Below are 14,788 nucleotides of genomic sequence, written 5' to 3'. Positions count from 1 at the left end.
TCCCTCCCTCTCTCCCTCTCTCTCTCTCTCTGCCTCTCTCTCTCTGCCTGTTCTGCTCAAGACAGCTTTCTCTGACTATTCTAATAACTCTTGATAGCTCATTTCTTGCAGATCAAGAGCCCAGTCTTTTATTTACATATCAATTCAGTCATCACCCCAGATTCCCTTTTGATGATTCCATGAATGAGCAGCCCAAGACCCCAGCTTCTTGAATCTTAGAACGAGACAGCAAGCACAAGCACAGACAATTAATTTACCTAGGTGGGACCCTACCCTGAAATTACCATTCCTACCACACCTGGGCCTGGACCAAACTCCCTCCGTCCCTGGCTGACCTTGAACTCAGGCATCTCCCAGCCTTTGTAAGCATAAACAAACAACTTTAACTGGGTGGGGTCTTGTCCCTGCGATCGCCACTCCCTAAATCTCTTTATCTCCTTCCTTAGTGTCTTTCTGACCAGCCGGTTCATGGTGCCTCTGTTCCTTTAGATCTGTGAATCTCATACAATTCATATTGCATCCTTATATTTTACATAGTTTAGAAATTATACATTTTAGAACTTGTGTTTTCAGCATTCTTTCCCACAGCCTTGAGGGCTGTCCTAAAGATCTCAGCGTTTAATCAATTTGCTAAGAAATTAAACACACCCTCACCTCCCTGACTGGTATTGCCTCTGATTATCATGGAGTCATAATCTTAATAATGTATAAAATATGTACATTATTATACAAACAGGCATTATACCCACAGCATCCACCGACACTTGTGGAGGCCCACACACTGTTGGCTCTGTTCCATGTCCTCATGCATGGCAAAGCAGGACTTGGCACTGAAGCAATACACAGAGAACTTGCCCCATCCCCTTATTTTGAACAAAGTTGCCCAAACAGGTTTTTAAAAATTTTTTAAGACTTACTTATTTTTTAATGTATATGAGTACATTATAGTTGTCTTCAGACACAGCAGAAGCGTATCAGATCCCATTACAGATGCTTGTGAGCCACCATGTGGTTACTGGGAATTGAACTCAGTTGCTCTGGAAGAGTAGCCTGTGCTCTTAACCACTGAGCCATCTCTCCAGCCCTGCCAAAACAACTTTTTAAAAACCACATTTCAAATTTACTCTTCATTTTATGTGTCTGAGTGTTTTGTCTGAATGTATGTACATCACATTTGTACAGTGCCTGCGGAGGCCAGCAGAGGGCATCCTAGAATCGGAGTTAGAGACAGTGTGAGACGCCCTATGGATCTTTGGAAGTGACCCTGGTACCCTCCAAAGAGCAGCACGTGCTTTTAACTCCTGAGCCATCTCTCCAGCCCCAGAGATTTTTTAAAAATGTGTATTTGTGTGTGGGTTTGTGCCTGTGAGTGGGTCTGTGCCTGTGAGTGCAGGAACTTTGAGAGAGGCATGGATTTCCCTGGAGCTGCAGTTACAGGGTTGTGAACTGCCTGACAAATCTGCAGGAAGCTGAACTTGCTTGGATTCTCTGCAAGGACAGTGTATGCTCTTAAAATCACTGAATACCCACAAAAGAACCTTAGTGCCTGTTTCACATCAAATACAGAACTTGAGACCCCATATATAAGCCTTATACATAAACCTATAAAAACTTAAATTTAAATATAATATTAAAAATTTAAATATATTTAAATTGTCTTTGAGGGTAGGCAAAAGCTTTTTGAGCAGGATCTGGAAAAGTAATTGCCATTAAAAGAGATTAATTCGATTATAACATAATTAAACGTTTATCACTGAGAGTATAGAAGAAATTTGTTGGTTTTAGATGAAAGAAAACAATCACACGCTTCTATCTGATAATTAATCCCATCTCCCAAGGTTTGCTAAAGTAAACTCCTGTCCCAAAGGCCTCTGTGATCTTCACTGTTTTCAAGTACAATGCGTCATAACATTTTTTCTCTACCTCATTTTATGTGCATATTAGAAGAATGTATTCCTTTGCTTTCTTTTATAGTACATGTAAAATAATCTCAGGATTATAGTATTGATGTGATTAGACACAATATACCAAGTTCTAAATTTTTTCCTTTTGTCAGGAGAATAGATTTTGCCAAGGATGTTTACAGTGTTGTCAATACCACAGTTGTCTGCTCTGTTTTTTTCATCCTGGTTTATAATTAGGCTAATCTGTGTCAGTTTGACCATATTTCTTAAAGGAATGCCAGTAATAGAAAACTGCCATATGCATCCCCCAGTGTTACAGCCGACTCAAGCCACAAATCATCAACACATGGCAAACCTTGTATAAAAATGTGTTAGGTGTCATATTCTCTAAGTAACACACCTCTTACAGTGCTAGTTTACAAATGTTGAGGTCACACCTTAGCCAAATGACTAAGCAGCAGCACGGAAAGTGGACCAGGCTAGCCCCGAAGTTTCTGAGACGCCGCAGTTAGAAATGCAGACACTCCGCTGTGTAAGGTTCTTGACAAAACAGCCCGCACTTATTTAGTCAAGCGGGGACAACTGCACAGATCTAGAAAGTGGGCCATTTTACTAGACGGCTGACCCCAAGAACTTTAGCGTCATGGGAGGCCCACAAAGTAGTGAGCATAGTCTAGACCGAGAGACTCCAGAACACATCAGCAAGTACAAAGGAGGAACCTTTACTGGATCCTGGTTTACAGCTCGCAAGCATAAAGACAGATGTCCCGTTTGTGGCTGAGTTTCCACAGATACCTAATCTCTGTGTTTCAACTCCTTGAGAGTTTTTGTGTTAGCCAGCATCCACTGCCCAAGAAGTTTCTCTGATAAGGACCTAAAGCTCCACTTATCCTGGGTAAAGAGATACATATTTAGAGGGTGGTTTGGTACTATGTCCACCAGCGAAACAGTAGTGGTATTTTCATCACTGGAACCTATGAGCCCCTTAGCCACTCTAAGTCTTAGTGAGATTTAAAATACCAGGGTTGCGTTTACTCCTTCAGAGCCTGCCTTTAATTAGAAAGTGCTTAGTTACCCCGTAATTAATGTTCATGACATTTCAGCATCTGTAATCTACTTGCACACGGCATACATATATCACCAGGAGTATGGAAACATAGCTGATAGTCATGGCTGAAGGTATAAAGTGTTTATTGTAGCCATCTTTCCCATTCTATGCATGTCTGAAACTTTCAAAGATCCTCCAGGACTACAGGGTGGTTCCGCAATGTTGCCACCAGGGGGTGCTAGTGCCTTTCCAATAGAGCTGAGCAGGCAAGAGGCCGATGCAGCTCCCTTAGGAACCACCTGGGCGGACACAGACTTCCGGCCTTTAACTTTGCAGCTCTCCACTCTTGTTTGCATTAATAGCTTCTATGAAACATGAAGAACTGCGGGGATGCAGGGCTCTATTATTTATTTATTAAAATTTCCATGGGTCTCTTCTGACCCTTCCGATTCCTAGGCTTCTATTGGCATCTCTCGTCTCACAAGGTCTAATAAAGTAACTCCGTGTCCCAGTTGCCACTGTGACTCATACTAGTGTAGAATAACTTTCCTTCTCTGTCTGCCCCCTATTTCCCTAGCAGTAGTTGCTACTCTTCAGCAGTGCTAGCGTCATAATAACCATTCCATGGATTTCCCATCATTCTTTCTCATTAACCCTGCCTCTCCTGAGAGCCCAGGCTATCCATGTGGAGGGCAGAGGACTGCTGCAGAGAGCTGCTTCTTCTCTTCTTCCATCACGTGGGTTTTGGGAATTGATTCAGGCAGTCAAACCTGGCACCAAGCACCTTCACCCACTGACAGAGAGATGCACGCTTAGGGCTGTCCTCTGAAGAGATCCACACCTAAAGCTGTCCTCTGACCCTTATGTGCACACATGTAAGCATGTGTGCATGCATGCGCATACACACACACACACACACACACACACACACAGAGAGAGAGAGAGAGAGAGAGAGAGAGAGAGAGAGAGAGATTAACGAAAGAAAAACCCTTGTCCTCCGCAGCCACTGACAATGAAAGCACTGTTGTCCAGCACCCAGGCTTTCTTTCACACATGATGGCTTGACATTTTACCATTCTTCCTTTGTGAAATGTCTGTTGCCTGTTACACTTTTTGGTGTCTTTCTGAGTTATTTCTGCCTATGCAGAGGCGGGGAAGGTGGGGATTAGAGCAGTCCTTGGGGGTTCTGACTGGTGGAACTGTTCTCAGATAGTGGAACTCAAAAGCAACTTTTAAAATTATAATAACATGTTAAACTTTCTCACTGAATTATAGAGTATGGATTATTCGTATTAATCAAATGCATTTCATTTCTGGAAAATTGTCTTTTTTTTTTCAGGTCTAAAGATTTATTTATTTATTATGCATTAAGTACACTGTAGTTGTCTTCAGACGCACCAGAAGAGGGCGTCAGATCTCATTACGGGTGGTTGTGAGCCACTGTGTGGTTGCTGGGATTTGAACTCAGGACCTTCAGAAGAGCAGTCAGTGCTCTTCCCAGCTGAGCCATCTAGCCAGCCCCCGAAAATTGTCATTTTATTAATAATCCATCTATACTTTATTACAGTGGGACCATACTCTGTGGTGCTCAGAATCCTCTGTGTTAATGACCAGCAACTCCTTCCTTTTTGGAAATGGAATCTGCAACAAATGAATGAATGTTTGTTAATGTGTCTCTGTATCTCAGGCTTTCTTATCAGCAGTTCATCTACAGATGAGAAACTCCGGGCTGGGAGAGCAGGTCTCAGTTCCCAGAGCTGTGAGGGCATCATTCAGGTCCAGTTCTCTGCCTTCTGGCTCCAGAACGGTGCTCCCGGGAGCAGCTAGTCCACTAAGGACACCGGACAAGCGTTTGCTGGGCTGATGAGAGAGAGAGACAGAGAGACAGAGAGACAGACAGAGAGAGAGAGAGAGAGAGAGAGAGAGACAGAGAGAGAGAGAGACAGAGAGAGAGAGAGACAGAGAGAGAGAGACAGAGACAGAGAGAGAGAGAGAGAGAGACAGAGAGAGAGAGAGAGAGAGAGAGAGAGACAGAGAGAGAGACAGAGACAGAGAGAGAGAGACAGAGACAGAGAGAGAGAGAGAGACAGAGACACAGAGAGAGAGACAGAGAGAGAGAGAGAGAGAGACAGAGAGAGAGAGAGACAGAGAGAGAGAGACAGAGACAGAGAGAGAGAGAGAAAGGGAAAGAGAGAGAGAAGGAAAGGAGTGATCCATGAGCATGTTTGTGCTACAGCTGTCATAATGGAACAGTAGATGGACATGCATCTGACATAATGGAACAGCATCTGAAGGTGCTGACATGATAGATGTACTGTGATTGTTTACAGAGATGTGTGATACAGGGGCCTGAGAGGCGCCTCAGCTGTAAGGGCACTTCCACCAAGCCTGATGACCTGAGTTCTATCCCCTGGTCCTAGACTTGATCCCCTCTCCCCACATGTGACATGGCCTGCTACCCCTCACATAAATGCAATAAAACTATTTCAAAGGCTATCTGGTACATAGTAAACAATTCACACACTGCTTGTCTTAAAAGCGAGCTCAAAGGCGACTCAATGTCTGCATTGGTAAAAGTCACCCCGGGACTGAAGGGATGGCTTACAGTGCTCTTACAGAGAAGCTGAGCTCAGTTCCCAACACCCATGTCAGGCAGCGCACAGACTTCAGCCCCACAGGGATCCACCCCTGCTGGTCTCTGGGGTGCCATATATCCTGCACCCATACATATACATAAAGTAAGAAAGGCCAAATCTTTAAAAAGTCCCTCTATTACAGGATGACACTGAGCCCCTATATATTTTTATCTGTAATATATTCCCACCTGAAAGTGGAAGCCAGGTGATTCCAGTTCCATTTAACGAAGGTTTTTAAAATAGCCTTTTTTTTTTTTTTCTAGAGTTGCAGATTGAAGATGACTGTTAGCTACAATATTAGGAACCAAACCTGAGCCCTCTGCACAAGCCGTAATTGCCTTCAGTGACTGAGCCATCCTCCAGCCCAAAGACTTTATTCTTCAGTTATTTACTTAGTCACTTAATTTTGGTTTTGGAGCAAAGTTGAGAGGACCCCCAAAAGTGCCTATGCAGCCTTTGCCTTATATAAGCAAGGCCTCCCTCATTACTAGCATCCTCCCTCCTGCCTCACCTCCGTTCCCCCCCCCCCCCCCCCCCCCCCCGAGTGCGAGTGCAGTGCTTGCTGCAGTAGAACTGACTTACACACAGGTCCTCATTGCCCAAAGGTCATGGGTTCTGTGGGGTCCACTCTTGCTGAGTAGCTGTGTATTCTGTAGCTTTAGACAGATGGACTCATAGGTTCTAACAGAAGGAGTATGGTACAGGGGAGCTAGACTTGATGTCCTAAAAATTCTTCGTGAGTGAGACCCAGTGGCTTCACAAGACAAAACAGCCAGAGGCTTAGTTGTGAATGACCTGGGTAAAAATCCACAGTGAGAGATTCCAGACCTTATCTGGGCAGCAAGTGGACTCTGAGATGCACCAGGAAGGCACATGAACAGCAGCAGCACACGCAGCTTTGCTTTGGGGGAGAGTGGCCCTGTTAATCAGCTAAGGCAAACTGCAGGCTTGAGATTAGCATCGGGGTGTGTGCACATTCCTACAGCTCTCAGATCAGACTCTGCTCCCAGCAGGGAACGGGAGACCACCCTCCATCGCTGCTCTTGCACCTACCAGAGAGATTCAGGTTTAGACTGTGGTGATATTGTAGTCAGGAGAAGCCATCTGGGGAGGGGAGAGAGCACATTGGTTAAGTACTTGCCACGGAAGCATGAGGAACTGAGATAGGATCCCTGTGCTCATGGAAAAGCCTTGGTGTACTGGGCCCACATCTGTACCCCCAGCAGTGGGGCCGAGCAGCGGGTGGAGATGGGTGAGTGTCCGCACTTGCTGACAGTCAGCCTAGCTGAAGTGCTAAGCGTTAGGGCTTGTGAGACACCATGTGTCAAAAAACAAGGTGGAGTGTAACAGAGGGAGGTCAGGGCCTTTGGTTGGTCTCCCTGCTTGCATGCTGTGCACGCACCCCCTCCCCCAACACACAATACCACCTCCTATCAAATATCCTTCAAAATGTTTTCCTGCAATGAAGATACACTGAAAATAAGACAGAAAGAACCATGGGACATTTCATTAAGCTCATCTCCAAGGCTAAAGTGGGCAAATGTGCTTGCTATTGAGGAAGACTGTCACTGTCACGGTGGGTTTCCCAGTGACATTTTGGATTAATGGAAAACTATTCTGCTTTGGAATAGATTTTTAAGTGGAAGTTGATGTGTTTTGATCGGTTTTGAATTGATTTACAATTCATGAAGCCCTTAGATGCCAGAAAATAATGACTGTTGTGTGAGGCAGCTTGGCAAAAATCACAGGAACCATCAATAGAGGTTAGAAGTGTACCAAGGCAGGGAATGGCTCTGGTAGAAGCTTAGAGCTGTGGCTGGACAGGCCATCAATAGAGGTTAGAAGTGTACCAAGGCAGGGAATGGCTCTGGTAGAAGCTTAGAGCTGTGGCTGGACAGGCCATCTGGTAACCGGGAAGGGCTTGCTCTGGGACAGGTCTCTTTCCCACATGATATTTTAATATTCAAGAGGTAACCTATTTTATGTAACTGCAGTTTATTCTTAAGGAATATGGTTTAAATTATTTATAGAGTCAAAATAATATAAAAGCTATGACTGATGTGGAAATTTACACTGGAAAATGGGAATTAGTGTGGTATAGGATACTGTGTAGGACAGGAATGGACAGTAAGGGATACCATGGATTACAGTACTGGATACAATACAGTAGAACTTAGTGTCATAAAGGCACCATTATAATATACTGTGCTTTTTATTTTAATAAATAGCCTGGGCCAGGTAGTTTGTCTAACTTTGAACAGAAAATTATTTTATTATCTTCCTCATTTCTTGGTGAGGGTCAGTTTAAGCTAAAAATCTGAGTCTCAGATCTGAGTCTCAGCACCATGGTGACCCTGAACTAGAATGAATCTTAGTGACCGTCTATTATGTGACGCTTCCACCATTCCCACTACAGAGCTCAGGATTCCCAAAGCCTCAGAAGCTAACCCCAGGCACCATGCTTATTCTACAAAGTGATCACATCTGCGCAACGCTGAGCACCATCTAGGAAGAGAAGCTTTATTTATGATGAGGTAATGCTCCCACTGGTGCAGGAGGCAGCTGAGGACGTTTCCATGGGACATAGTGAGTGCTTTGTGCCTGTAAAGGTGACGACTGTGGGTGAGATGGGACATGCTGCTCAGGGGACACTCTAGAAAGGAGAGGTTAGAGCCTGTTTTCTAGAAAGCAGAAAACCCTAGAACACCCCTAAAGATTGAATAGGCATGGAAAGGCTTGAGTCTGGTGCTACTTATATTCAAGTGCTAAATTCTGTACCCCAAGATCTGTTTTTTTCCAAGATGAGTGAATCCTCACACATACCAGCTTTTGTTGTGTAAACCTTGCCCCCCCCCCAAGTTATCCCTGATTGGTTAATAAAGATGCTTAGGGCCTAGGCTGGGAAGAAGAGAAGTAGGTGGAGCTTCAGGTCCCAGGAGGGTCTCTGAGGAAGAGGAAGGAGGAGGAGAGGTTGCTATGGGGTGGGTGGGTCATGAGCACAGGGCTGTGAGGGCTGGCTTACTGGAGCTAGAGTGGCCGAGTAAAAACACTGCAGGTGATATATTGGGGTTATTGACAGAGAAGTAGACAAAACAGCATAAAGGGTTGTTATCTGCCCAGCTCTAGTGACCCTAAGCTTATTTTTATATATATAAAAAGCCTTTTAAAAAGGCTTTGTGTCTTGTATTTGGGAGCTATATCGTCTAAATGGGGTAAACCTTCCAAATAACAGCACAATGAAACTTGATAGGACACACTCACACACACACACTCATACACTCACACATACATATACATACACGCACTCACTCACACTCACACACATATACACACATATACACACATATACACACACGTATACTCTCACACACATATACACACATACACACACTCACACTCACACACACACTCACACACACATACACTCACACACACATACACTCACTCACTCACACTCACACACATATACACACACATACACACATACACATACATATACACGCACATATACTCTCACACACACATACACACTCACAGACAAACACATACATACATACATACACACACACACACACACACACATGACATGAAACCAAATGGGTGGTAGGCTGCTAAAAAGAAGGGGGTCAGAGGGAGAGAACATAGGAGGGTTAAATAAGAGGAGAAACATAGAGTGAGGTAACCCAATCACAAAAGAACACACATGGTATGCACTTTCTGGTAAGTGGATATTAGCCCAGAAGATCGGAATCCACCAAGTACAATCCACAAACCACAAGAAACTCAAGAAGAAGGAAGAACAAAATGTGGACACTTCATTCCTTCTTAAAAGGGGGAATAAAATACCCATGGAAGGAGTTGTAGAGACTAACTATGGAGCAGAGACTGAAGGAAGGACAATCCAGCTTGATATAGATATCTCCTGAGAGGCTCTGACAGTACCTGACTAATACAGAAGTAGAGGCTCACAGCCATCCATTGAACTGAGTACAGGGTCCCCAATGAAGGAGCTAGAGAAAGGACCAAAGGAGCTGAAGGGTTTGCAGCCCCTTAGGAGGAACAACAATATGAACTAACTAGTACCCTCAGAGCTCCCAGGGACTCAACCACCAACCAAAGAGTACACATGGTGGGACTAATGGCTCCAGCAGCATATGGATAGTAGAGGATGGCCAAGTCGGTCATCAATGGGAGGAGAGGCCCTTGACCCTGTGAAGGTTCTATGCCCCAGTGTGGGGGAATGCCAGGGCCAGTAAGCGGGAGAGGGTGGAGTGGTGAGCAGGGGAAAGGGGGAGGGAATAGGGATTTGTTCTTGTTGTTGTTTTTTGTTTTTTTGTATTTTGTTTTTTGGTTATTTTTTGGAGGGGAAACTGGGAAAGGAGATATTGTATGACATGTAAATAAAGAAAATACCTAATAAAATAAAAAAGAGGAGAAACATGACTAAAAATCATTATATGTGCATGAAACTGTCAAAGAATAAAAACAAACTTAATAAAGTTAAAAAATAAAAACCTCAAGAGGGTCTATGTATACCTCTCTCTGTCTTTTTTTTTTTTAATTTTTCTTGTGTAATAGTATCTGTAGACATGTTGTGAGAAGAATTTGAGGATATTTGTGTTTGTAATGGATATTGTCAGTGATAATGTAGCTATTACAGCTGCAACAATAGATCAGTGGGAAAAAGAGTCATACAGTGACCAGGTGTGTGCAGATATCACCAGATAACAGCACTTACAAACCTGTAGGAGAAATGTCTGATCTGAAAAGATCACAGAGCCCGCAGTAACCAGGTAATAACATGAGCACTCCATTCCATGTTCTCCTAGAACCACCCTGATTGGATTTCCTAGCTCAGGGCAGGAAATCCCGAGTCTCCGGTTGCTCAACAGCTTTTCTTTCCCCTCTTATCTCACTGTCCCGTGTGGTCCTCAAAGACCTTAGCACTCATCAATCCTAACTCAGCAATCCCAGAAGGCAGCTCCTGCTATCATCACCATTGACAAATGCAGAAAGAGATCCAGAGTGGCTAAGTTAACTTGCACTGTTACAGAGCTCAGAATCAGACTGAGGCCATGACTCCAGGCTCCTGGTTCTTATCTCTTCATGCTCTGGGTCCCCAAGCTGGGCAGATCTGGGACTTACTGGGGAGTCCTGAGCCCAAAGGTTGGATGGCATGGTTAGTGAAGCAAGACAAAGAAAGGCCCCTTGGCTGCAGCTACTCTGGTTGGATTTGGGAACTCCTCTTCCACAGGACAGCAGCCTCATACTTGGAGACTAGGGAGAGCAGGACACCACCTCTTGCTTTAAGCAATGACATGCCTTTGTGGTGATTTTAGCTGACCTACATTGGATCCAAAGTCTGCCCTAATCTTAGACCAAAGGCCGGATTTTTGATGAAGAAATTGGGGGCCCATAGCGGAACAGACCTTCTACTATATTCTGAATGTGGGTTTTCATTTCATAAGGTTGGAAGTGGTTATTTCCGTCATATAGAGAATCTTAGGGTCTGAATTTATCTTTGATGAAAACAGGTAGTGAGTAGTGTAGTGAGAATTTTGTTTTTTGTTTGTTTGTTTTTTAAAAGAGAAAAATATCTTTGACTATGTTTTGTTTTTTACTACAGGTGTGTGATATGGGACTGCTTCAGATTGTCCACACCAGCTAACTATTTGTCTCATGCTCTGGCACGGGTGTGATTTGGCCAGCTGAAGATAGTTTACATTCGGAATTCTGGGGACTTTTCAGAAGGTATTAAAAATACCAGAACCCCAAGAGAGGTAGCAGCTGCTGCTCCTCCTGCTGGCTGCTGGCTGCTGGCTGCTGGCTGCTGGCTGGCTGCTGGCTGCTGGCTGCTGGCTGCTGGCTGCTGGCTGCTGGCTGCTGGCTGCTGATATCTTACTGATGAAGATCAAATTTGCCCCAAGAAACTTGATGCCCCTAATCAGCAGGAAGTAGTCTAACAATATTGATGCCCCCTTTCCCCTCTTGCTTTCTTTCTCTCCTACCTAGTGTTGGGCACTGGAAGGGAGAAAGGTGGTAGGGAAAAGAACCCAATAAAGTAGCAAAATGTCTGGCTTCCGAGCAGTCCATCAGTATGGTTTCTGAGAGAGGTATCACAGAGGCATCTCACACAACACAGCACGTTGCTCCTTGTAACTCCTACGAGGCATTCTGTCTCTGCTACATGTGGCTAAGCTGTGTGTTGGCTTTAGTCTCCCTACCTTGAGGCCTTTGTAACTCCTAGGAGGCATTCTGTCTCTGCTACATGTGGCTAAGCTGTGTGTTGGCTTTAGTCTCCCTACCCTGAGGCCTTTGTAACTCCTAGGAGGCATTCTGTCTCTGCTACATGTGGCTAAGCAGTGTGTTGGCTTTAGTCTCCCTACCTTGAGGCCTTTGCAGGGATGGGGTCGCCAAGGCAGAGTTCAGCACTTCCTGAGAATGCCAGCATCCTCTAAGAACAAAGCTAAGAAGCAAAGACTGGAGAGAACCTCACAGAGCCTCTCCCACTAGACTGAGATCTTCTTTTTACTGTTTGGAGTTTTGGCTGCATGTGTGTCTGTACATTGTATGTACAGTGTTCATGGAGGCCAGAAGAGGGCATCCGATCCCCTGGAACTCGAGGTACAGATGGTTGATGAGCTGGGACTCAACCTTGGTCTTCTGGAAGAACAGCCAGTACACATAACTGCTGAGCCATCTCTTCAGGACCACACTAAGGGCGATTTTTCCTTCCTTCTTTTTTTTTTTTTTAAAAAACCTACTGAAAGCTGCAACTGCAAACATACACATTGAGTGTCATTAACACTGTTCCTTGAGGGGGAGTAAGGTTCTGAGTGCACCTGAATGTGGGAAATGAGGGAGAGGTGATATCTGAGCACCCTTGGAAGTTGCATCACGCTGCCTAGTAAAGAAGAAACAAAGTAAGGAGTTCTTATTTGCCCTTAGAATTCGGAAGACCAGTTGCAGCCTATTACAGGAAAAGGAGGAAGGGACCTGAGAGTCCAAGGACTTCCACTCAAATCCTGCTTGACTGTGTGCCAGTGGAGAAAGCTCGGACAGTACAAGCTTACGTTCCAGTAACGTGGAGCCCTCGTGTTAAAATGGCAGTAATGGGAGCTGGAGAGAGAGAGGCCAGTGGTAAAGAGCACCTGCGGCTTTTCCAAAGGATGGACATTAGCACATCAGGCTGCTCACAACTGCCTGGAACTCCAGCACCTTAGCACCAGGGGGATCTGACCTCCTCTGATGGCCTGTGTGCCCCCATCTCTCAAAAAGAAAAATCAATTATTTTAGAATAAACATGTGATACTAGCAGAGTCCAGAATGGTGATAATGTGGGAAGCACCGTGTGTGTGTGTGTGTGTGTGTGTGTGTGTGTGTGTGTGTGTGTGTGTGTGTGTGTGACAGCGGCACAGACTATTTCATAAGGCAAGCCTGTTTTCATGGCTGGAGACTTCAACTCTCACCATCAGTGATCCACAGGCCAAGTAAGATCTCAGTCCTTTCAAAGCAATCAGTACGGATGCAGGAGACCTGACCAACATTTCCCCGACTGGCTGTCATAGAACACTCAGCCCATGGTACTGAGTGCTCAACGGTCTCTCCGCCAGGGCCAGAGTTAGTACATGTTCTCTTTGCATCTCATTGTAACACGGTTAGAATGGATATTTTATACAACTGCAGAACGGTAGGAGAACTGTTCTTGTTTCACATTATGAGCAACCATTTTCCCTTCCCACCTCTGTCATTCCACATTTGCACCATTTAGATATCGTCAAGAAGCTGCGAGTGAGGGCAGGTGCCTCCTTTACGTGAGATGAGCAAGGTGGGGCTGGGCCAGAGGTGGCACGTTTGAGGATGAGCACTAGCTTCCAGAGATATTTCTGTGATGTCAATCACATGAGAGAAGAGGCCAGTCACCAGTCAGAAGCAGGGACTGCTGCCACCTCACCCAGGGCTCTTCTCAGAAATCCTCACCACCAGTTTCATAGGCCAGCAAAGTGGTGTTAGGTGATGCTGTAGTTGACTGCTTAGGGTATCCCAGGTGCGTCTCCCTCTGTGTGAAACCGGCTCCTTTCCAATTAAGACTAAGAATGAGACAATACAGAGAAGTTTATATGTCATATGTCAAAGTACACATAATATGTGATATGCAGTACGTACGTCTGCACATATGCATATGAATAAATGGAGGAGGAGAAAATGAACCATTGCATTGGAACCCCTGGGCTTCTGCTTGCTGGAGCCCTCGTGATGACATAGGCAGAGCTGGAGGTGAGTAATAAGACTGGGGACTGTGTGCTTTAAACAGCACAGCACATGTCAGTTCAAGAAAGCACCCATGAAAAAAAGGGTTTGAGTGTTTCAGATTAGGAACTAAAGAATCGGAATACTGGTAGGTAGCTCCAGTTACTTATTGGACAAAACAGAGGAGAGCTGATGGAGCTGGTCTTAAAATGTATTAGGAAAACAAGCTCTGGGCCCCTGCTGACAGGACACTTTCTCCAAGTGCTATTAATTAGAATGTGTCATTAGCTAACAGCAGGGAGTACACACCCTTTGCATGTTAACTAAAGTGCAATCGCCATTTAGCTAGTGGGGCTTGCTTAGTCTTCAAAACAGCCTTAATCATTAGTGAGCTAGTTAAACTATAACATTGTGAGATAAAAATAATCACGGGAACAAGTTTGAACTGGACTGGTCAGATGTCCTCAGTATAGTCAGTGCTGACTGCGTTGATTGCTGGGTGACAGTCAGCTATGGTCACATCTGGAGATGTAGCCACTTCAACCTGTTCTCCCAAGGTTGCACACTATCCTGAGATCAGTGTGACCAGCTCATTCCTGCTTTGTGCTGAAGTTGGGTGGGTGTGAAGCGGTGGTACTGGGGGCTCCATCGTCAACTTTCAGTTACCCAGAATTTTACGACATATACTTGCAATTCATGTATTTCTGATGTTTCATTTTCTAGTTAATTATTACTGACCCTACCTTGGGAGGTGTTGAAATGATGGTAAAGCTCATTCAAGTCTTCTTGGAAGACTTTGGGAAGATGGCTTCAGTACTAGCCCAGAGGTTGTGAAAAGAAGCTCACATTTTCTTTCAGGAGTATCTCTTTTTCATTTTTCATTTTTTATTTATTTTATTTATTTATTTATTTATTTATTTATTTTTGAGACAGGGTTTCTCTGTGTAGCC

At 44.6% G+C, this 14,788-nt stretch overlaps 1 long non-coding RNA gene across 1 annotated transcript in view; it reads left to right on the top strand.

The window, feature by feature from the left end:
• The window catches only part of LOC116095031, a 74,111-nt gene extending 68,160 nt beyond the window's left edge, over nt 1-5,951 (top strand). Inside the window, exon 3 of the long non-coding RNA XR_004120408.1 lies at nt 5,852-5,951. This is a non-coding gene — a long non-coding RNA (uncharacterized LOC116095031). The remainder of the gene's footprint in view (nt 1-5,851) is intronic.
• The last annotated feature ends 8,837 nt before the right edge of the window (nt 5,952-14,788 follow it).

This window comes from Mastomys coucha, unplaced genomic scaffold (genome assembly GCF_008632895.1).
Source record: "Mastomys coucha isolate ucsf_1 unplaced genomic scaffold, UCSF_Mcou_1 pScaffold17, whole genome shotgun sequence".
In the NCBI taxonomy this organism is placed as follows: Eukaryota; Metazoa; Chordata; class Mammalia; order Rodentia; family Muridae; genus Mastomys; species Mastomys coucha.
The sequence above is the reverse complement of the archived record's forward strand: the minus strand, read 5'-3'. Positions and strand labels throughout refer to the sequence as shown.